The sequence below is a fragment of the Elaeis guineensis genome, chromosome 1 (assembly GCF_000442705.2).
Source record: "Elaeis guineensis isolate ETL-2024a chromosome 1, EG11, whole genome shotgun sequence".
Lineage (NCBI taxonomy): Eukaryota > Viridiplantae > Streptophyta > Magnoliopsida > Arecales > Arecaceae > Elaeis > Elaeis guineensis.
In genome coordinates, this window is record NC_025993.2 from 84316863 (window position 1) to 84340408 (window position 23546).

Below are 23546 nucleotides of genomic sequence, written 5' to 3' on the forward strand. Positions count from 1 at the left end.
TTTCAAAAATAAACTAAGTCCTAACGATAGTTGCAGAGGATAGGTTTCGATGGCCATAACAGCAATCCTTACTCCATTGCTGATCCGGAGAGTGATCTCATCTTTCCTCACCCCCCTAACTTCTTCAAGATCCTGTATAGAAGTACACAAATGAGCACTTGATTCAGAATCTAGAACCCAACTAGAAGAAGAAAAAATTGTTAGATTAGTTTCAATAACGAGCAATTCAGACATACCTTTAGAAGGTCCATCCTTCTTCCTACTCTTGACAGTCGTTAGGTAGTGTTGGGAATAGTATCCCAAAGCCAATCATCAGCCTGTTGACGGTTGTGCTCATTTTTTATATTTATACATGAATTATGAATTAATAAAAATTATTTTAATATTTTTCATCACAAAAATTTCATCTTCTAATGAACTCCTATGTTGTGGTGAAGTCCTTAGGACTATTTAGACTTGATAAAGGAAGATTTGTCGTTTAGTCCTTAAATTTATTCGCGACCAAATAATATGTTGTTACTAAGGACGACAACGTTTATCAAGCATAGGTCGTTGTGTGCTATATAGGTTGGTTGTCCTCTTAACCAATGAGTGTGGAGACACTGGTATGGCATACAGGTGAGATGTAAGGATACATCTGCACTGAACGTGACCAACTCCGGAGCTATTTCTGCTATCAAGATTTGCTCCGATGAAATATGGATATAAATATTCCTTCAACCTGGGACCGCCACAGTGACTTGCAAGCAACTCACTGCACTTAGGCACTGGACTACCTAAATTTTTAATTCAGTGACGGAAGGCTGCTGGGTGTAGTCAAGTACTTGACTTGTCGGTGCGTGTGTCAAGATGGGATTGATCACTCCAGTTTAGGAGTTGTGTACAGTCATATTTCAATTTAGCAAAATCTTGGCCAGGGTAGTCCTTGTGAGGAGTCACAGGACTATTTGAGTTGAGCATGATTCGGATGATCTGATCAGGGTTGACAGTTTAACCCTGAGTCGTCCTAAACACAGGGGTAAAAAAGATGAATTATACAGTAACCATATTTATGTAGGTTCTGAGTGTTGTGATTGTGACTCTTTGACCTATCCAGACGTTGGGTACCATTGCTAGATGGTCACTTCGATTAGTACAGAAATTGATTCCTGTGCTACCGGTTTAGGTTCGAACCTGTGGGGTCACACACATTAGAAGTTCCTATCTGATCTGATGGCTGGTGTAGAATCCTTCATATTTGAGACTCAGTGATTGAGAATCAAGATTCTTTGATCATGAGTTCCACACATTATGGGTACCGGGGTCAAGAGTCCCACTGGTTGGGACTTTTCGATCAAGGTTACATATCGATGAATTCTGATGCCCGATTGTCCATTGAATTTGCATAAAGTATTTATGAGAGATTTTATTAATGATTTGATCACTAATTAACTCAATTTGATTGAGTAATTATTTTTAGATCAAATCCAATTGAATTGGATTCAATTGGATTTGACCCGATTAGGTTAAGAGTTGACCTAATCGTCGAGATGCTTTGGTTCCTGATTTGATCAAGGATTGGGCTTAGTCAATTTCTGATTTGATTAGGATTTTATTGAGCCTAATTAAGCCTAATTAAGTTAGATTTAAATTAGTCTAATTGGACCTAACTTATTTGGTTCAATTAGGTTGGTTTAAATAATGAAACCACCTTGACCCAATCTCCATGCGCCACCTCACTTCCATTGCACCCATTTGAATTCATGAGAAGGAACTTCTCATGAATTTTTTCCTCATGCTAAGCCCTCTCCACACCCCACTTTAATGTGCCAATTGAATGGATAAGGATGATTGGTTGGCCATTCAAATTCAAAATAAAGTTTGAATTTGAATGGGCAATCAATCTTTGCGCCTTATCCCTTTTTCTAACACCCCATTTATTACATGAGAAAAATATTTCTCATAAAATCACTCCATGCATAATTTAAGCCACGCCTCACACCTTTAGTGGATAAGGGATGAGTTGGTGTCCATTTGAATTCAAAATTTGATTTGAATTCAAATATGTAATTACTCATCTTTATCCTTTCTTTTGGATAAGACGTTTGACGTTGTTATAAAAGGAGGAGAAGAGTGGGGCGTGTAGTATGAAGATTTTTTGAAAAAAAATTTTAGGACGTGAGGAAGTCTTGTGCATGAGAAGGAAGTCTATATCCTTCCAAGAGAAAAAGAAAGAAAAGAAAGAAAAATGGGTTCAAGGTTTTTGGTGAGTTCCCTGGAGTTTTAGCCTGGGGTTCAGGAAGTGAGAAAGTAAGCTACGAGTGTCGTGAGCCCACAAAATCTTAAGAAGATCTTTAACATTCTCTCAAGTATGTCTGTTGATAATCCGGAGTATCCGAAGAATCGACAGACATCGATCGAAGGAGTTCGATCAGCATCGACCGTCAAAAGGGCTCTACAACGAGCTAGCACTCGTGAGGAGTCGATCAGATCGAAAACTTCATGTGGACGATCCACAGAGGCCAGACATGCTGTGTGACTGCATCGCGATGATTAGACTCTTCCAACGGTGATCAAATTATGGTGATCTACTACCCGCACAAAGATATTGTGTTCTGAACACATTACAGTAAAGTATTTACTGTTCGAATTTGAATTTCAAATTTAAATGAATGTATGCTATATATCATATTTAGATCCTAGTGTAGGATAAATTTATGTTAATTAATTAAATTAATTAATATTTTTCTACTATAAAATCATAATTTTGAAAAAGTTTTAAAATTATCATTTTACCCCTATACTGAATTTTCTCACAAATGGTATCAGAGCGGGTTCTTAGATATGATATATATATTTACATGCATAGATTAAGTTGTAATCTAAAAGTTTAAATTTAAAATTTGAAATTCAAAATTTAAAATTTGAATTTTGAAAGTTGTTCAAAATTCAAAATTCAAAAAATTTGAAATTCAAAATTTAAATTTTAAAATTTAAAATTTGAAATTCAAAATTCAAAATTTTGAAATTCAAAATATGAAATTTGAAATTTGGTTGAAATTTTAAATTTAAAATTCAAAATTTAAAATTTAAAATTCAAAATTTAAAATTCAAAATTTTGAAATTTAAAATTTAAATTTTAAAATTTGAAATTTGAAATTTAAATTTTGAAATTGGTATATTTAGATATACTTGATCCAAGTAGTAAGTAATCGAATTGGGTTGGTTGCCATGACCGTCCGATCATAGGAGAAAAGCAGGGTTTAAAGGCCCTCTCCTCCCATTCGATGGGGTCTCCTATGGCGGTAGGGGTGCGGCTGTAATTATATCCCATACAGATGAAGCAACAAAAGAAATTAATTGTAAAGGTTTGATTATAAAATTTATCATGAATGTGTTAGATTAGATCTAAAGAAATATTCATGATTTATTTTGATTGAGTTATATTCTGTTATGTAATTAGCAATAGGATTGCTATTTATGAAATATGCTGATCTATTTGTGAAATGAGTCAACATATTTGGTGAACAGAAAATAAAATCTTTCAAATTTAAATTTTTTTTTTGAAATGCCAAACCCTGACCCATCAGCCCAAATACTTAATTAAAAGAATTAAGTGTTGTCTAGTAGGTCTAGAATTGTGAATTAAGATCTTAGATAATTGCATAAACTTGTGGGTCAATGGGTTAGATGGATTAGGTCCATAATTGGGTTAGACCTAAGGTTAGCTTAAAGAAATGGACTAAATTAGAGTAATTGATCAAATCTAATCAAAAATTAAATTAGATTAGGTCAAGGATACTCTAGACTCAACTTCAATAGTTGTAGTTGAATGGGTCCATGTCTTTAACTAGACCAAGATGGACTTAATTCATGGCTACGCGGTGGAACCCTATTTACTAAGTTGATCAAATTAAAACTAATGAACCGGTTGGTGTCTAAGGTAAGTTTGGCAGTTTGACCAGTGATTTTTAAGCGGGAGCTACTCACAATGATTCGATCTCTGACGAGTTAATGGTTTATCCCCACCACTGATCTCACTTACCTGGCCAACCTGGTGAATTAGATTTTGATTAGATCACTTGGTGATTAGGGCTCACTCATGTCATTAGGTAAATCAGTTTGACTGATTTAGGTGCTCCTAATGCCAGCTTTAATTAAATCTTTTTTTAATCTGACTTGGTGAAGTCAGTGGGAGGATTGAAATTGGCTGGATATTTTCTTCTCATCTATCCTTTAATAAAATCCTCAAAAATTATTAGGTCCCTAAAAATGATTAAGTTATATTAATAACTAAGTCATAACCTCCCATTAAGTGAGTGATAATGAGTCCATTAGTTTAATAATCATTGGAGGCCCAAAGGTCTGGTGCTTATTGACTAATGGAATTATCATTCATAATATGATAATTTGATTTGAGTCTTTCTGATGGTGGTCAGGTTGGTCGGCCAAAGTCGGGCCTGATCATTTATTGATCCGATTCACCAAATCAAATCATGTTATGGTTGGACCTAACCAGATCTTTTCAGTGGAGGCCAAAGCCTACTGATTAGGTTCTGGGGCAAAATCAATTACTAGAAGTTGTTTAGAGAAATAACTGGTTATGAACCTACCCATAGATGCACATGGGTTGACCAACCAAAGTTGGGCTCGTGTGTAGTCTGTGTGGATTCTAGTACCCACTAAGGAATTAAAGTAATTCCTTGAATTAGAGGTTGAGGCTACCAGTTCGTAAAAATACTGAGAGAAACTTTAGACTAAAGTCTAAATCTTTAGTATTTATAATTTATGTACTAATAGAGGTCTGATTTTCCTTTATGCAGCTATGGCCACTACCCTATTGCTCCGATCATTATTAGATAATGACAAGCTCAAGGGACCTAATTTTGATAGCTGGTATCGAAAATTAAAAATCGTCCTTGAGCATGAGCAGATCCTTTATGTAGTAACGGATCCGGCACCTAAGGAGCCAGCCTCGAACGTTAGAGGGACGGTCTGAGATACTTATCAGAAGTGGCTCAACGACCGCACCACCATTCGGTGCATTATGCTGGCGGCAATGAATGATGAGTTCAGCCGCAGGTTCGAGAACGCCCAGCCACAGGAGATGCTTCAAATGTTGAACGACTCCTTTGGCATGCCTGACGACGTTGAAAGGCACAAAACTAGTTGTGCCATTTTTAATGCTTGGATGAGGGATGGAGCCTCAGTCACTGATCATGTATGTACATAATCAAAATGATTGAGCACCTAAGTAAACTGGGCTTTCCCCTGCACGAGCAGCTCGATAAGGATGCGATCCTTAATTCATTGCCCAAGTCCTTCCTTCCCTTCCTTACTCATTTTCGGATGACAAAGCCTGCAGTGAACTACCACGGCTTGTTGGGGTTGCTGCAGAACTTTGAGAAGGATCACCAGCTCCATAAGGAGTCGATAAATGTTGTAGGAGGGTCGTCTTCTGGTCGTCGACCTTTTAAGAAAGGAAAGAAGAAGAACAAGAAGAAGAAGAATAAGAAGGTGCAGCTGCACGCTGGGACGTCTGCACAGGGTCAGACCAAGAAGTGCAAGCCCGACCAGAGCCAGGCAGAGTGCTTCTTTTGCAAGAAGCAGGGGCACTGGAAGAGAAACTGTCCTTTATACATTGCCTCCCTGGACCCGAACAGGCCGAAGAAGAAGCAAGGTACTTATATGATAACACCTTGCAACTTTTTCATTTATGATACTACTGCCTGGGTATTGGATACCGGAAGCCCTTATCATATTTACAATTCGATGCAGGGTCTGCAGGTCAGTAGGTGATTTGATGAAGGCGAGAGATTCCTGAACGTTGGAGATGGAAGCAAAGTTCCAGTTCTAGCATTAGGAATCATGAACCTTGTAATCAATTCTCGAAACGTAATTCTGAGTGAATGTCACTATTGTCCAAGCTTTTTATTAAATATTATTTCTGTAGGCCTTTTAGCCATGAACAGTTATCAATTTTTAATAAAAGAAAATGTTTGCAATATCATTTTGAATGGTGTTACAATGTTTGTTGGACAACTTAATAATGAAATTTACTTTCTATCACAACCTGTTAATGTGGTTCAAACCTCCGGTAAATGCCTTAGAATAGATAATGTGTCAGAAGTCTACCTTTGGCACTGTAGGCTAGGTCATATCAATAAGAATAGGATAAACAGATTGGCTTAAGAAGGAATTCTTGAAGTAGGTGATTGTGAATCACTTTCAACCTGTGAGTCCTGTCTTCTTAGTAAAATGACCAAATCACCTTTTACTGAAAAAGATGAGCGAGCCAGTGAACTCTTGGGTCTAGTACATTCTGATATATGTGGATCCATGAGCTCAAGTGCAAGAGGTGGATATTTCTACTTCATAACCTTCACAGACGATCTATCGAGGTATGGGTATGTCTATTTAATAAAGCATAAATCGGAGTCGTTTGAAATGTTCAAACTATTCCGAAATGAGGTAAAAAAATAAACTGGAAAGTGTATTAAAACTCTTTGATCTGATCGAGGAGGTGAATACCTTTCCAATGATTTTCTGACATATCTTGGAGAGAATGGGATTCTCTCTCAGTGGACTCCTCCTAGAACACCACAACATAATGGTGTATCTGAAAGGAGGAATCGAACCTTGTTGGACATGGTTCGATCCATGATGGGGTTTGCTAGTTTGCCGATCTCCCTCGGGGGATATACGCTCGAATCGGCTTGTTACTTTCTAAATAGAGTTCCGAGTAAGTCTGTAACCAAAATGCCATATGAGATATGGATAGGACGTAAGCCAGTACTCTCACACCTTAGGGTTTAGAGGTGTCCGGCTTATGTTAAACGTTTAATTACGGACAAGCTTGGACCTAGGTCTGACAAGTATAATTTTATAGGGTACCCAAAAGAGATCAAAGGGTATTACTTCTACCTAGCTGATGAGCAAAAAGTGTTTGTCAGCCTTAAGGCAATCTTTTTGAAAAAGAAGTTCCTTGGTGAAGAGACTGTTGCCTCTAAGGTCAAACTTGACAAAGTTCGACAGATGAAAAAACCGACACAAATTGCTGAACCTGAACCAGATTTGGTTAGATCAGATCCGGAGCCCATTGTTCAAGCACCCTTAAGGCGATCTGATAGATTACCACGTCAACCGGACAGATACTATGGTTTCTTAGTCCGGGCCGACGATCCTATCGAACTTGATGAAAATAATGAGGATCCGATCATCTACATGGATACAATGCAGAGATCCGACTCTGAGAAATGGCTAGAGGTCATGAAATCCGAAATAGAATCCATGAAGGTCAACGATGTGTGGACATTGGTTGACCCACCCGAAGGAGTAAAACCCATAGGGTGTAAGTGGGTCTTCAAGAGGAAGAGAGGCACAGACGGAAAGGTAGAAATCTATAAAGCCCGTCTGGTTGCCAAGGGATATCGTCAACGTTATAGTATAGACTATGACGAGACGTTTTCTCCTGTGGCAATGCTCAAATCTATTCGGATTATGCTTGCGATAGCTGTCCATCTGGACTATGAAATCTGACAGATGGATGTGAAGACAGCTTTCCTAAATAGAGAGCTGGATGAAGCGGTGTATATAATACAACCTGAAGGATTCACATCCACAGATGTGTCTAAGGTGTGCAGGCTACAGAGGTCCGTTTATGGACTTAAGCAGGCATCACGGAGTTGGAACATACGTTTTGATAAGACGATCAAGACGTATGGCTTCGTTAAGAATGAAGAAGAGCCCTACATTTATAAGTGGGCTAATGGTCCAGTAGTAGTATTTCTTGTATTGTATGTGGATGACATTCTCTTAATCGAAAATGATGTCCCTGCATTACAGGGAATAAAGATTTGACTGTCGTCATAGTTCTTCATGAAGGATCTGAGAGAAGCTTCCTACATCCTAGGGATGAGGATCTATAAGGATAGATCTAAAAGGTTGCTTGGTTTATCTCAGTCCACGTACATTGATACTATGCTGAAGAGGTTCAGCATTGAGAATTCCAAGAAAGGCTATCTTCCAATAGGCCATGGAATTTCTCTCTCGAAGAGCGATTGTCCGACAACACCTCAAGAGAGAGAGCGTATGGGTAGGATTTTATATGCTTCAGCAGTGGGATCTATCATGTACGTCATGACATATACACGATCAGATGTGGCATACTCACTAGGGGTAGTGAGTAGATACCAATCTGATCCAGGAGAGAATCATTGGAAGGTTGTTAAAACCATCCTGAAGTATTTAAGAAATACTAAGGACTAGTGGCTTATTTATGGTGAATCAGACTTGAGACTTATAGGGTTTACAGATTCTAGTTTTCAGTCTGATCACGATGACAGCAAAAGTGTGTCGGGATTTATTTTTACCCTTAATGGTGGAGCTATCTACTGGAAAAGTTTCAAGCAGCACACAGTGGCTGATTCAGTTTGCGAGGCAGAGTATGTCGCAACATCAGATGCTGCCAAAGAAGTGGTGTGGCTGAGAAAATTCATCACCGAGCTCGGAGTAGCACCCTCCCTTGTTGGTCCAGTTCTGCTCTACTGTGACAGCTCTAGAGCCATTACTCAGGCGAATGAACCAAAGGCACACCAGCGGACGAAGCATATTCTGCGCTGCTACCATCTCATTCGAAAAATTATGGATCGAGGTGACGTCGATCTTCAGAAGATCGATGAAAAGGAGAACCTAGCTGACCCATTCACTAAAGCCATTGCGGTGAAGGAGTTCGACAACTACAAGTCGAAGATGGGTATTAGATACTGCATCGATTGGCTTTAGGCCAAGTGAGAGATTGTTGAAAATAGTGTCCCAAAGCCAATCGTCAGCCTGTTGATGGTTGTGCTCATTTTTTATATTTGTACATGAATTATGAATTAATAAAAATTATTTTGATATTTTTCATCATAAAATGTTTCATCTTCTAATGAACTCCTATATTGTGGTGAAGTCCTTAGGACTATTTAGACTGGACAAAGGAGGATTTGTCGTTTAGTCCTTAAATCTGTTCGCGACCAAATGATATGTTGTTACTAAGGACGACAACGTTTATCAAGTATAGGTCGTTGTGTGCCATATAGGTTGGTTGTCCTCTTAACCAATGAGTGTGGAGACACTGATATGGCATACAGATGAGATGTTGGGTACATCTGCACTGAACGTGACCAATTCTGGAGCTATTTCTACTGTCAAGATTTGCTCCGATAGAATATGGGTATAAATATCCCTTCGACCTGAGACCACCACGGTGACTTGCAAGCAACTCACTGCACTTAGGCACTGGACTACCTAAATTTTTAATTCAGTGACGGAAGGCTGCTGGGTGTAGTCAAGTACTTGACTTGTCGGTGAGTGTGTCAAGATGGGATTGACCACTCCAGTTTAGGAGCTGTGTACAGTCGTGTTTCAATTTAGCAAAATCTTGGCCAGGGTAGTCCTTGTGAGGAGTCACAGGACTGTTTGAGTTGAGCACGATTCGGATGATCTGATCAGGGTTGACAGTTTAACCCTGAGTCGTCCTAAACACAGGGGTTAAAAGGATGAATTATATAGTAACCATATTCATGTAGGTTCTGAGTGTTGCGATTGCGACTCTTCAACCTATCCGGACATCACGTACCATTGCTAGATGGTCACTTCGATTAGTACAGGAATTGGTTCCTGTGCTACCGGCTTAGGTTCGAAACTACGGGGTCACATACATTAAAGATTCCTATCTGATCTGATGGCTGATGTAGAATCTTACATATTTGAGACTCAGTGATCGAGAATCAAAATTCTCTGATCATGAGTTCCACACATTATGGGTACCGGGGTCAAGAGTCCCACTGGTTGGGACTTTTCGATCAGGGTTACATATCGATGAATTCTGATGCCCGATTGCCCATCGAATTTGCATAAAGTATTTATGAGAGGTTTTATTAGTGATTTGATCACTAATTAACTCAATTTGATTGAGTAATTATTTTTGGATCAAGTCCAATTAAATTGGATTCAGTTGGGTTTGACCCAATTAGGTTAAGAGTTGCCCTAATCGTCGAGATGGTTTGGTCCCTGATTTGATCAAAGATTGAGCTTAGTTAATTTCTGATTTGATTAGGATTTTATTGAGCCTAATTAAGCCTAATTAAGTTGGGTTTAAATTAGTCTAATTGGATCGAACTTATTTGGTTCAATTAGGTTGGTTTAAATAATGAAACCACCTTGACCCAATCTCCATGCGCCACCTCACTTCCGTTGCACCCATTTGAATTCATGAGAAGGAACTTCTCATGAATTTTTTCCTCACGCCAAGCCCTCTCCACACCCCACTTTAATGTGCCAATTGAATGGATAAGGATGATTGGTTGGCCATTCAAATTCAAAATAAAGTTTGAAATTTGAATGGGCAATCAATCTTTGCGCCTTATCTCTTTTCTTAATGCCGCATTTATTACATGAGAAAAATATTTCTCATGAAATCACTCCATGCATAATTTAAGCCACGCCTTATGCCTTTAGTGGATAAGAGATGAGTTGGTGTCCATTTGAATTCAAAATTTGATTTGAATTCAAATGTGTAATCACTCATCTTTATCCTTTCTTTTGGATAAGACGTTTGACGTTGTTATAAAAGGAGGAGAAGAGTGGAGCATGTAGGATGAAGATTTTTTGGAGAAAAATTTTAGGGCATGAGGAAGTCTTGTGTGTGAGAAGAAAGTCCATATCCTTCCAATAGAAAAAGAAAGAAAAGAAAGAAAAGTGGGTGCAAGGTTTTCGGTGAGTTTTCTAGAGTCTTAGCCTGGGGTTCAGGAAGTGAGAAAGTGAGCTACGAGTGTCGTGAGCCCACAAAATCTTAGGAAGATCTTCAACATCTTCTCAAGCATATTTGTTGATGATCCGGAGCATCCGAAGAATCAACAGACATCGATCAAAGAAGTTCGATCAGCATCGACCGTCAAAAGGGCTCTACAACGAGCTAGCACTCGTGAGGAGTCGATCAGATCGAAAACTTTATGTGGATGATCTACAGAGGCTAGACACACTGTGTGACTACGTCGCAATGATCAGACTCTCCCAACGGTGATCAGATTGTGGCGATTTACTACCCGCACAAAGGTATTGTGTTCTGAACATATTATAGTAAAGTATTTACTGTTCGAATTTGAATTTCAAATTTAAATGAATGCATGCTATATATCATATTTAGATCCTAGTATAGGGTAAATTTATATTAATTAATTAAATTAATTAATATTTTTTCACTATAAAATTATAATTTTGAAAAAGTTTTAAAATTACCATTTTACCCCTGCACTAAATTTTTCCACAGGTAGGCCAGACAGTTCCTCCTCCACTGGACTTCGACATTATAATGAAAACACTTTTTCTTATCATCGATCTTCTTCGGAACCTATTTCTTGGGCTTAGCCTCATTCTTCTACTTCTTCGCGGATTTTTTTTTCTTTTTAAAAGAAGACTTTCTTTTAGAAGAAGTCTGCTCCACAGCTAGAACTGTGCCCCTTGAACTTTTCAAGGTGCCCTCTGCTGTTACTAGCATATTCAATAACTCGGACAAAGTGGCATTAATTTTATTCATATGGTAGTTCATGATGAACTGCCCATATGAATTAGAAAGAGACTGGAGGATCAGATCCACCTATAATTTCTTGTCCATATTCATACCGAGCTTTTGAAGATCCTCTATGTCCTTGATCATTGTCAAACAATGATCATTGACAGACGCCCATCATGCATCTTCACTCTGAAAAGACTCCGGAAGACCTCAAAGCAAGCTGTGCGACTTTGTTCACCATATAACTTTTGCAGATGAGTCAACATCTCTCTGGCATTCCTTATGTTTTCATGCTGTTGCTGAAGATCATTGGACATGGATGCTAAGATATAACACTTTTATTTATTATCTTCGTCCATCCATTCCTCAAGTGTAGCTCATTGATTAGGGGATAGATGAGCGAATAACACAGGCACATCCTGATCTAGGACATGGGTGAGTTTCTCGAAGCTGAGAACAATTCTCAAATTCTGGAGCCAGTCTTTGTAATTAGTGTCGGTCAACTTATTAGTATTGAGGATTCGAGCTAAGGGGCTGGTACTCGACATAATTATCTATAAAAAGAATAGTTTTTAGTTGATATTTGTACTTATAAGATTATTTATTCTAGAGATTTTAAAAATAAACAAAGGCTCCCACTATTTCCTCAAATCTCTGATACTCTTAGGGTGGAGAAACAAAAATCTATACGTGATCGATTTCGAGTGAGTACTATAATCCCATTAATCTATACACATCTCATCTAACAATTATTGGTGAGCACAGACCAATGAGTGGATAATACTTTATCCATTGCTTCACTAAGTAAGATGCAGTGGGCTTGGTCTCTAAGTCCTGTGGCCTCACTTAATAGTTATTGGTATATTTTTTAGTTAAATCAGACCCATCATTCATCAGTAGATGCAAAGCCATCATTGGGACTCTCACCTAACAGTTATTGGATCCAACCCCATCTCTATCCTGGGACATCAAATGTCAATAGAGTGGTTGTACCTTCTCGATGCAACCGAACCACTGTAACCAATCAAGAACGATCAACATCAGGAAGGCACCCGCATCTCTACAATGATAGAAGATATCTAGACTTAATATTTAATGAGAAGATTTGAATTTAGGTCTCTTCTAAATCAGTAGATTTGACATCCGACTGATTAAATTCAGGTCAGCACATCAACATGTCTAACCAATCTAATCGGTATGGGTGAACTCGAGTTAACAAGTAACCTAACACGAAATTGAGTCTCTCAAGATGGCCAGATAAGTTAAGATGTATGGGGGTCCCCCGTTGCTTTTCTTAAACACCAATCAAAATTAATCAGATCAGACAACAGAATCAATTAAATAACCACCATCTAAATACTTGCCTTAGACACCAAATTGATCGATTAGAATCGATCAGGTTAACTTATTGAAATGGGTCCGAACCACGGAGCCAAATTCGATCTTGAGTCAATCAACTCATATCAAAATATGAATCGATGTGACCAACTATAACTAAACTCAACTTTGAGCCTGTTTGATCTAATCTTAATCATCCATCGATTAGGTTTAATCAACTGCTTAAAATCGACTACGGGTTCTAGCCTGATCTAATCAAGTAGACCCTAATTGTAGTTTGATCATTTAGATCTAATTTGTTCAACCCATACCCACATGCAATAATATAATTTTAAATTTAAAAATAATTTTTAGATTATATTTTATTGCATGCAATTAGTGGCTTATGATCTTGAAACTGTTTCAGATCTAAATCTAATGTCATATATCAAAAATATATAGTTTCAGATCTAAATTAAATATGCATCACATATATATCAAATTTTAGATCTAAAACTAAATTTACACATATCGAATACATATAAAATCAAATCTAAAATAATGATTAAAATATTTTAAAAATATTTTTTTTTAAAAATTGATTCACATCAAATTAGGATAACCTTTACAATATAGGGGATAAACCCTATATCAGGATAACTTTATATCAGTTTGATGTGAACTTTTAATCATTCTAATTTCAAAACTAAATTTAAAATTAAATATATCATATATGTTAATTTTTAGATCTAAATGATTGATTTAATTACTTTGAAAATAGTTTTTAAAACTGATCAATCTTGTGCTAGGATAATTTTTACAATAGAGGAGGTAAACCCTATACCAAGATAATCTTATAGCAGCATAAGATTGATTTTAAATCATTAAAACTTTCAGATCTAATAGAAAAATCAAATCATATGTATTTTCAAAAACTTGGCTCTGATACTACTGTTAGAAAATTGGATAGACAGCATGTGTATATTTCAAAAACTATTTTTGAACGCAGCAAAAAATAAACATGTTAAATCCTTTAACCCCACATGTTGAAAATCAAATCTAATCCTACTCAAACCTAGAAGAAAAATAAATATATAATCTAAAATTTAAAATAAGTATGAGATCGCATCTCGATACCTTAGCATGGATAGATATTCATCACTATCGAGGATCACGAATTCATAGATGTTCGAGCCGCACACGTGTCCGACCTCTATGGGTATCCATCAGAATCAATCTCGAACTGATCTTCTCATATTTGATTCTTCTTCTTCAAGTAGAATCTCAACCTTAAAACTCAGATTAACTCCTTGATCTAGACTGCGAGATCAACTCCTTGATCTGCAACCTTCTTCTTCTCCTCCTTGTTCTTCACTATAGAAGATAAATCACCTCTACTCTTAGTGTGTGGAAATATGGGACGCCCAACCCTTGGGCATGGAAGAGAAGAGAGGGAGGAGAGGAGGTGTGGAGAAGGGAGAGAGACTTTTGATTTCATAAAATTCTATCACTTAGAAACCCTAGAGACATTCTCTTTATATAGGCACTACCTTGACTCAAAAGAGGAATCTAATTATCTTAAAAAGGGGCATCCTTATCTTATAAGAATCCTCTATCTTTTTAATCTGATTTATTTTCAATAAAATCAAATATAATTAGCAAATAATCAGTCCCTTTAGGTAGGTACAAGGGGTGCCCATGGAATATAAGTCAAGTAGTTGGGGCGCCAACTCTTGGCATTGGCGCCCCAAGAGTTGGTGCCCCACATGAGGGTTTCTTGCCATATGAGAGGGAGCATGGCCCCTCTCTCTCTCTCCCCCTCTATGCCATGCCACATAAGAGGGGGTGGGCCCCTCTTGCCATATCCAGGGGGTTGGCGCTCAGTTCCTACCAAAAATAAAAGTAAGCGCCACCCATTCTTCCATTATTCCACGTACACACATAGAGATAATTAGGAGATAAAGTAGAGATAATGTTAGAATAATTATAACAACTAATTGACTTAATTAAATTCTCTTGGACTCATAATTAAGAGCTTAATTAAATCCAAATAAATTTAGGTTAGGCTTAAGACTATGGACTTGATCAAATCAAAGTCCTAAGAAGAATTAGGTTTAACCATGTGCTAGTATAGTTCTCATAAACCTAATAAGATTTCAATAAACCCTAACCAAATTAGAACTTCATAAGTCTAATTGACAAATTCGAGATTAAATCACTTAATGTGTGACCCCATAGATTTCATTCTACCTGATAGTGAGATATATTGTGATCTCCATCATAATATTATCGAAACTCTTTTCAATGGATTGGAATATTTTTAATTCTACCCTTCGAGGATCATCGATCATCAAGACGACGTCTGATGAGTCTCACAATCCATCAGTGACACCTAGCAGTATGTAATAACAACCTAGTAAAATAAAAGTACAAACTCTTAGGTGCAATTATCGTATGATTCAGTCCTTCTATCGTGAGTCCTGACTTGACGGAGGTCATGAAGAACTTGTTAGTCCCCATCATCAGTCATATACTAGATTAGCTCGACTTGAGTTCATCTGTGAATCTCATAAAAACTTTTTTTTAGTATTCACACTTGCTCTGGCCAAAGATTTTCTAAACTCAGTCTCACAAATTACATAGAACTTCTCTTTTTCTATCAAGATCGATAGATTCTATCTAGGTGCATCCTACTCCAAATAGTGAATCTAAACCTACTGAAGTCAACATACACAGAAAAGGCCTGAATGGCTAGGGACCAAAAGAATGTACAGCTAAATCCAGTAGCCTTGCTACGAATAGCCAATGACACCATAGATCAAAGGACCACTCACACTACTGCAACATCGAGAAGACCACTGATGAGTAAGTAGACATCCATATGGTTCTCGTATTGATTATGCTCAGTGCAAATTATTCTCTAACAACCACCCACACCTTCACCTCAGTGTCTCTACACCACAGATCTGAGACTCATCTGCCCACAAGAGAGGTGAACCGTGCATCGATCTTAAATGAATTGATCACTGTCCTCCATGACGATCATTTGATTGAGAATATTTAGAAATTAACCATTAATTAATATATATTTTAAATTCTTAATACTTTAAGAATATATAAAAATTATCTTTGTTAATTTTTAGGATAAATCATGGACACATAAATATGATTAGAATAAAAATATCCTTTATTGATAATAAAAAAATTATAAGTATGAGTTTAAGTCCTAAAATTACATAATGTGTCAGTCAATAATTGACTTCTAGGGCACAAATCTAACAAGAGAGACACTTATATCTATATCCTTCATAAGCTATTCTTAATAGCAGAGTGCTCCACAGTTGGTCACGTTCAGTGAGGTGTACTCTTACATCTCACCTGCATGCCATACCAATGTCACCATACTCTTTGGTTAAGAGAACAACCAACCCATATGGCATACAATGACCTACACTTGATATAACTATCATCCTTGTAATAATATATCGTTTGATCGTGAACTAGGTTTAAGGATTAAACGATATATTCTTCTATATCGATTAAAATAGTCCTAAGAACTTCATCATATTACTAGAGTTCAATAAGAAGATGTATATAAAGTGATGAAAAAATCAAATAATATTTATTAATTATAATTTATATATAAGAGCACAATCATCAACAGGCTGATGATTGACTTTGGGATATAATTTTCAATAACTCCCACTTGGACTAAGGTCAATCGGTATAGTATCGTATATCCATCTTCGATTTATAATTTTTGAACTCCTGGACATCGAGGGTTTTAGTAAATAGGTTGGCTAGATTCTCCTTTTCGTCAATCTTTTGAAGCTCGATATCATTTCGATCTAAGATCTCTTGGATCAGGTGGTATCGGTGCAAAATATGCTTGGTGCATTGATGAAACTTTGGTTCCTTTGCTTGAGCAATGGCACCAGTATTGTCGCAGTACAATAAGATAGAGCCATCAAGGAAGGGTACCACTTCGAGCTTGTCGATAAACTTTTACAACGACATAGCTTCCTTCGTAGCATCGGATGTCGCGATATATTCCACCTCGTAAGTTGAGTCGACCATGATATAATGCTTGAAACTTTTTCAATAGACTGCTCCATCATTCAGGATAAATATATATCCCAATAAGCTCTTACTGTCGTCATGATTTGACTAAAAATTGAAGTCTATAAATCCCATAAGTTTTAAGTCAGATTCTCCATAAATGAACTACTGGTCCTTAGTATTTCTCAAATACTTAAGGATGATCTTTACGATCTTCCAGTGGTTCTCATCCAGATTGAACTGGTATCTGCTCACTATCCCTAGTGAGTATGTCACATCCGATCTCGTACATATCATAGTGTATATAATAGATCTCACTGTCAAAGCATATGAATTCCTACTCATACGCTCTCTCTCTTGAGGAGTTATCGGACAATTCCTTTTTGAGAGAGAAATTTTATGGTCTATCAGAAGATAGCCTTTCTTAAAATTCTCCATGCTGAACCACTTCAGTATGATATCTATGTATATGGACCGAGACAACCCAAGCAACCTCTTTGATCTATCTCTATAGATCTTCATCCCAAAGATGTAGGATGCTTCTCCCAAATCCTTCATGGAAAACTGAGATGACAACCAAACCTTGATTCTCTATAATGTAGGGATGTCATTCTTGATTAAGAGAATATCATCCACATATAAAATAAAAAATATAACCACAGAATTATTAACCTACTTGTATATGCAAGGTTCTTCTTTATTCTTAACAAAGCTATATATTTTGATCACCTTATCAAAATACATGTTCCAACTCCGAGATACCTACTTTAGTCCATAAATGGATTTCTGAAGCTTGCATACCTTAGGCTCATCTGTGGATGTGAAATCTTTAGATTATATCATATACACCTCTTCCTATAGCTCTCCATTTAGGAATGCTATTTTCACATGCATTTATTAGATTTTATAGTCCAGGTGTGCTGCTATCGCAAGTATGATCCGAATGGACTTGGACATTCCACAGAAAAAAATATCTCATCATAGTCAATACGATAATGCTAACGATAATCCTTGGCAACCAGATGGACTTTATAGGTTTCCACCTTCCCATCTGCACCCCTCTTCCTTTTGAAGATCCACTTACATCCAATGGGTTTTATCCCTTCAAATGGGTCAACTAATATCCATACATCATTGACCTTCTTGGACTCTATTTTGGACTTCATGGCTTTTAGCCACTTATCAGAGTCAGACCTCTGCATTGCATCCATATAGATGATCAGATCCTCATGATTCTCATCAAGTTCAAGTGGATCACCATCTCGAATCAAGAAACCATAGTTTCTGTCTGACTGACATGATATTCTATCAAATCTCCTAAAAAATATCTTTATAATGGGTTTCAGATTTGATCCAATCAAATCCAACTCTGTGGGTTCACAAAATTATGTTGGTATTTCTACCAATCGAACTTCATCAAGTTCAACCTTTGAGGTATTAATTCCTTCGTCGAGGAACTTTTTTCCTAAAAAGAGTGTCCTATTACTGACGAACATCTTTTGTTTATTAGCAAAGTAGAAGTAATACTCCTTAGTCTCTTTCGGATATCTAATAAAATTATATTTGTCAGATCTAGGTCCGAGCTTATCTATTTTCAAATGCTTGACATAAGCCGGACACCCCCAAACCCTAAGGTGAGAGAGTACTGGCTTACGCCCTGTCCCTATCTCATATGGTGTTTATTTATAGACTTATTTAAAACTTTATTCAGTAAATAGCAAGCTGACTTGAGTGCATATCCTTACAATGAGATCTGTCCATCATGGACCGAACCATATCTAATAGGATTTGATTCCTCCTTTTTGAGATACCATTATGCTGTGGTATCTCGAGGGGTCCACTGTGAGAGAATCCCATTCTCTTCTAGGTATGCTAGTAACTCACTGGAGAGGTATTCACCTTCTCGGTCAGATCGAAGAATTTTAATTCTCTTCTCAGTTTATTTTTCTACCTCATTATAAAACTGTTTGAACATTTCAAATAATTCAGACTTATGCATCATTAAGTAAATGTACCCATATCTCGATAGGTTGTCTGTAAATATAATAAAGTAGTAATATCCACCTTTAGCACTTGTGTTCATAGATCCACATACATTAGTATATACTAGACCTAGAACTTCACTGGCTCATTCATCTTTTCTAGTAAAAGATGACTTGATCATTTTTTCGAGAAGACAGGACTCACAAGTTGGAAATGATTCATAATCACTGACTTTGAAAATTTTCTCTTGAGTCAATCTGTTTATTTTGTTCTTATTAATATGACCTAACCTATAGTGCTAAAGATAGATATCAGAGACATCATCAACTCTAGAGTATTTACTGGATGTGTACATTATACTAACAGAAGACATCATCAACTCTAGAGTATTTACTGGATGTGTACATTATACTAACAGACTATGATAATATATAAATTTTATTATTCAGTTGTCTATTCAACACAATAACACCATTCATAATGATATTACAAAATTTTTTTTTATTAAAATCTCATGACTGTTCATGATCAAAAAGCATACAAAAATAATATTCAATAAAAATAAATGACAAAAGTAATATTCACTAAGAATAATTACATTAGACTTAAATACAAGCTTGACGATCTCTAATGCTAGAACTAGAACCGATCGTCCATCTCTAATATTAAAAAATCTCTCATCTTTTTCAAATCTCCTACTGACCTATAGATCTTGCAACAAATTGTATATATTAAAGAGATTTTCGGTATCTAATATCTAGGTAGTAAAATCATAAATAGAAAAATTACAAGATATTATCATAAAATTACTTTATCTAGCAACAGCTTGCTTCTTCCTCTTATTCTACTGTTCGGATCCAAGGAGGCAATGTGCTAAGGACAGTTTCTTTTCCAGTGCCCCTACTTCTTGTAAAAAAAGTATTCTGCTTAACTCTAATCAGACTTGAGTTTTTTGATCTGACAGGGCTTAGACGGCCCAGCACTTTGCACCTTCTTATTTTTCTTCTTGTTCTTCTTCCTTTTCTTAAAGGATCGATGCCCAGAAGAAGACCCCCCCACTACATTCATCGACTCCTTATGAAGCTGGTGATCCTTTTCAAAATTCTGTAGCAACTCCAGTATGCCGTGGTAGTTGATTACAGGCTTTGTCATTCTGTAATGAGTAAGAAATGGGAGGTAGGATTTAGGCAAAGAGTTCAAAAGTATATCTTTCCCTAGCTACTCATGTAGGAGATGTAGTGAATTTCAGTGCAGGGATAAAACAGTAATTTTAAAACTTTTCAAAATTATAATTTTACAGCAAAAATTATTAATTAATCTAATTAATTATCATGGATTAACCCTACACAAGGATCTAAATATGATATATATAGCATGCATTTAAATTTAAAATTTAAACTTCTACGGTAAATATTTTACTATTATGTGTTCAGAATACATTACCATCGTGCGGACAGTAGATCACCGTAATTTGATCACCGTCGGAAGGGTCTGATCATCACAATATAGCCACACAGTGTGTCTGACCTCTACGGATCATCCACACGAAGCTCTCGATCTGATCGGCTCCTCACGAATGCTAGTTCATTGTAGAATCCTTTCGATGGCTGATGCTGATCGAACTCCTTCGATCTTGATCTGTCGATTCTTTGGATGCTTTGGATCATCAGCAAATGTACTTGAGAGGTTGATGAAGCTCTCTCTAAGATCTAGTGGGCTCACGATACTCGTAGCTCACTTTCTCACTTCCCGAACCCTAGACAGTAAACCTAAGGTACACACAGAAGAAAAAACTTGCACCTAGTCTCTCTGCTTTTCTTTTCTTTTCTTTTCTTTTCTTTTCTCACACACAAAAACTTTCTCATGCCACACTTTTTCTCTGGGATCAGATATCACATGCCCTATCTTCTCTTCTTTTTAAAATGATGCAAGACTGCATCTTTTCAGCATTTTCACCGCATGAAAGGATAAAGATAAGTGGTTGCTCACTTGAATTCAAATCGAATTTGAATTCAAATGCCAACCAACCAATTTTATCCACTCTTGGTGTGAGAAGGGAAGGGCGTGGGCTTCTTTGTGCGTGGAGAGTTTACACGAGAAACCTTTTCTCGTATGGAGGAAGTGGCACACAAAAGAAAGGGATGGCATAGGGATTTGTTAACCATTCAAATTCAAACATTCTTTGAATTTGAATAGCCAACCAACCTTATCATTATCCATTCAAAATGGAGCACAAAGAAGGGGCGTGGGAAGGCTTCTGCATGGGAGAAAATTCATGAGAACTTGTTTCTCATGAATTCAAATGGGTGCAGGTGAAGTGAGGTGGCGCATGGAGATAAGTCAAGGTGGTTTGAAATTTTAAAGCAATCTAATTGAACCAACCATATTAAAATAGGTTAGACACAATTAGACTAAATTAAATCTAACATAATTAGGCTTAATTAGGCTCAATAAAATCTTAATCAAATCAGGAATTGACTAAGTCCAACCCCTGATCAAATCAGGGACCAAACCACTTCGATGATTAGGTCAACTCTTAACCTAATCGGGTCAAACCCAACTAAATCCAATTCAATTGGACTTGATCCAAAAATAATTACTCAATTAAATTAAGTTAATTAGTGATCAAATCATTAATTAAATTTCTCATAAATACTGAGTCCAAATCTGATGGGCAATCGGGCATCAAAATCCATCGATATGAAACCTTGATCGAAGAGTCCCAAACCAGTGGGACTCTTGACCGCGGTACCCAAAATATGTGGAACTCATGATCAAAGAATCCTGATTCTTAATCACAGAGTCTTTGAGCATTAAGACTCTGAGTCGAAGAGTCTCAGTCCAGTGGGACTCTTCATCAGCCATCAGATCAGATAGGAACCTCTAATGTGTGTGACCCTGCAGGTTCGAACCTAAGCCGATAGCACAGGAACCAATTTCTGTACTAATCGAAGTGACCATCTAGAAATGATACCCGACATCTAGATAGATTGAATAGTCACAATCGCAATATTCAGAACCTACGTGAATATGGTTACTGTATAATTCATCTCTTTTGACCCCTATGTTTAGGACGACTCAGGGTTAAATTGTCAACTCTGATTAGATCATCTGAATCATGCTCAACTCAAACAATCCTGTGACTCCTCACTAAGACTACCCTGGCCAAGGTTTTGCTAAATTGAAACACGACTGTACGCAGCTCCTGAACTGGAGTGGTCAATCCCATCTTGACACACACACCGATAAGTCAAGTACTCGACTACACCTAGCAGCCTTCTGTCACTAAATTAGAAATTCAGGTAGTCCAGTGCCTAAGTGCAGTGAGTCACCGTGGCGGTATCAGGTCGGAGGGACAGTTAATCCCATATCCCATCAGAGCAAATCTTGACAGCAGAAAAAGCTCCGGAGTCAGTCACGTTCAGTGCAGATGTACCCTTACATCTCACCTGTATGCCATACCAGTGCTCCACACTCTTTGGTTTAGAGGACAACCAACCCACATGGCACACAATGACCTATGCTTGATAAACATTGTTGTCCTTGGTAACAACGTATCATTTGGTCGAGAACAGGTTTAAGGACTAAACGACAAATCCTCCTTTATTAAGTTTAAATAGTCCTAAGGACTTTACCACAACACAAGAGTTCATTAGAAGATGAAATAATTTATGATAAAAAATATCAAAATAATTTTTATTTATTTATAATTCATATACTAATACAAAAAAGAACACAACCGTCAACAGACTGACGATTGGCTTTGGGACACTATTCCCAATAATCTCCCACTTGGCCTAAAGCCAATTGGTGCAGTATCTAATACCCATCTTCGACTTGAAGTTGTCGAACTCCTTCACCGCAATGGCTTTAGTGAATGGGTCGGCCAGGTTCTCCTTCTCGTCGATCTTCTGAAGGTCAACGTTATCTCGATCCACGATTTTCCAGATGAGATGGTAGCGGCACAGAATATGCTTCATCCGCTGGTGTGCCTTCGGTTCCTTCGCCTGAGCAATGGCTCCAAATCTGTCACTGTAGAGCAGAACTGGACCAACAAGGGAGGGTGCTACTCTGAGCTCGGTGCTACTCAAGTCTGATTCACCATAAACAAGCCACTGGTCCTTAGTATTTCTTAAATACTTCAGGATGGTTTTAACAACCTACTAGTGATTCTTCCCTGGATCAGATTGGTATCTACTCACTACCCTTAGTGAGTATGCCACATCTGGTCATGTACATGTCATGGCGTACATGATAGATCCCACTGTCGAAGCATATAAAATTCTATCCATACGCTCTCTCTCTTGAGGTATTGTCGAACAATCCCTCTTCGAGAGAGAAATTTCATGGCCTATCAGTAGATAGCCTTTCTTGAAATTCTCCATGCTGAACCTCTTCAGCATAGTATCAATGTACGTGGACTGGGATAAGCCAAGCAACCTTTTAGATTCATCCCTATAGATCCTCATCCCTAGGATGTAGGAAGCTTCTCCCAGATCCTTCATGGAGAACTGTGACGACAGCCAAATCTTTATTCCTTGTAATGCAGGGACATCATTCCAAATTAAGAGAATATCATCCACATACAATACAAGAAATACCACTACTGGATCATTAGTCCACTTATAAATGCAGGGTTCTTCTCCGTTCT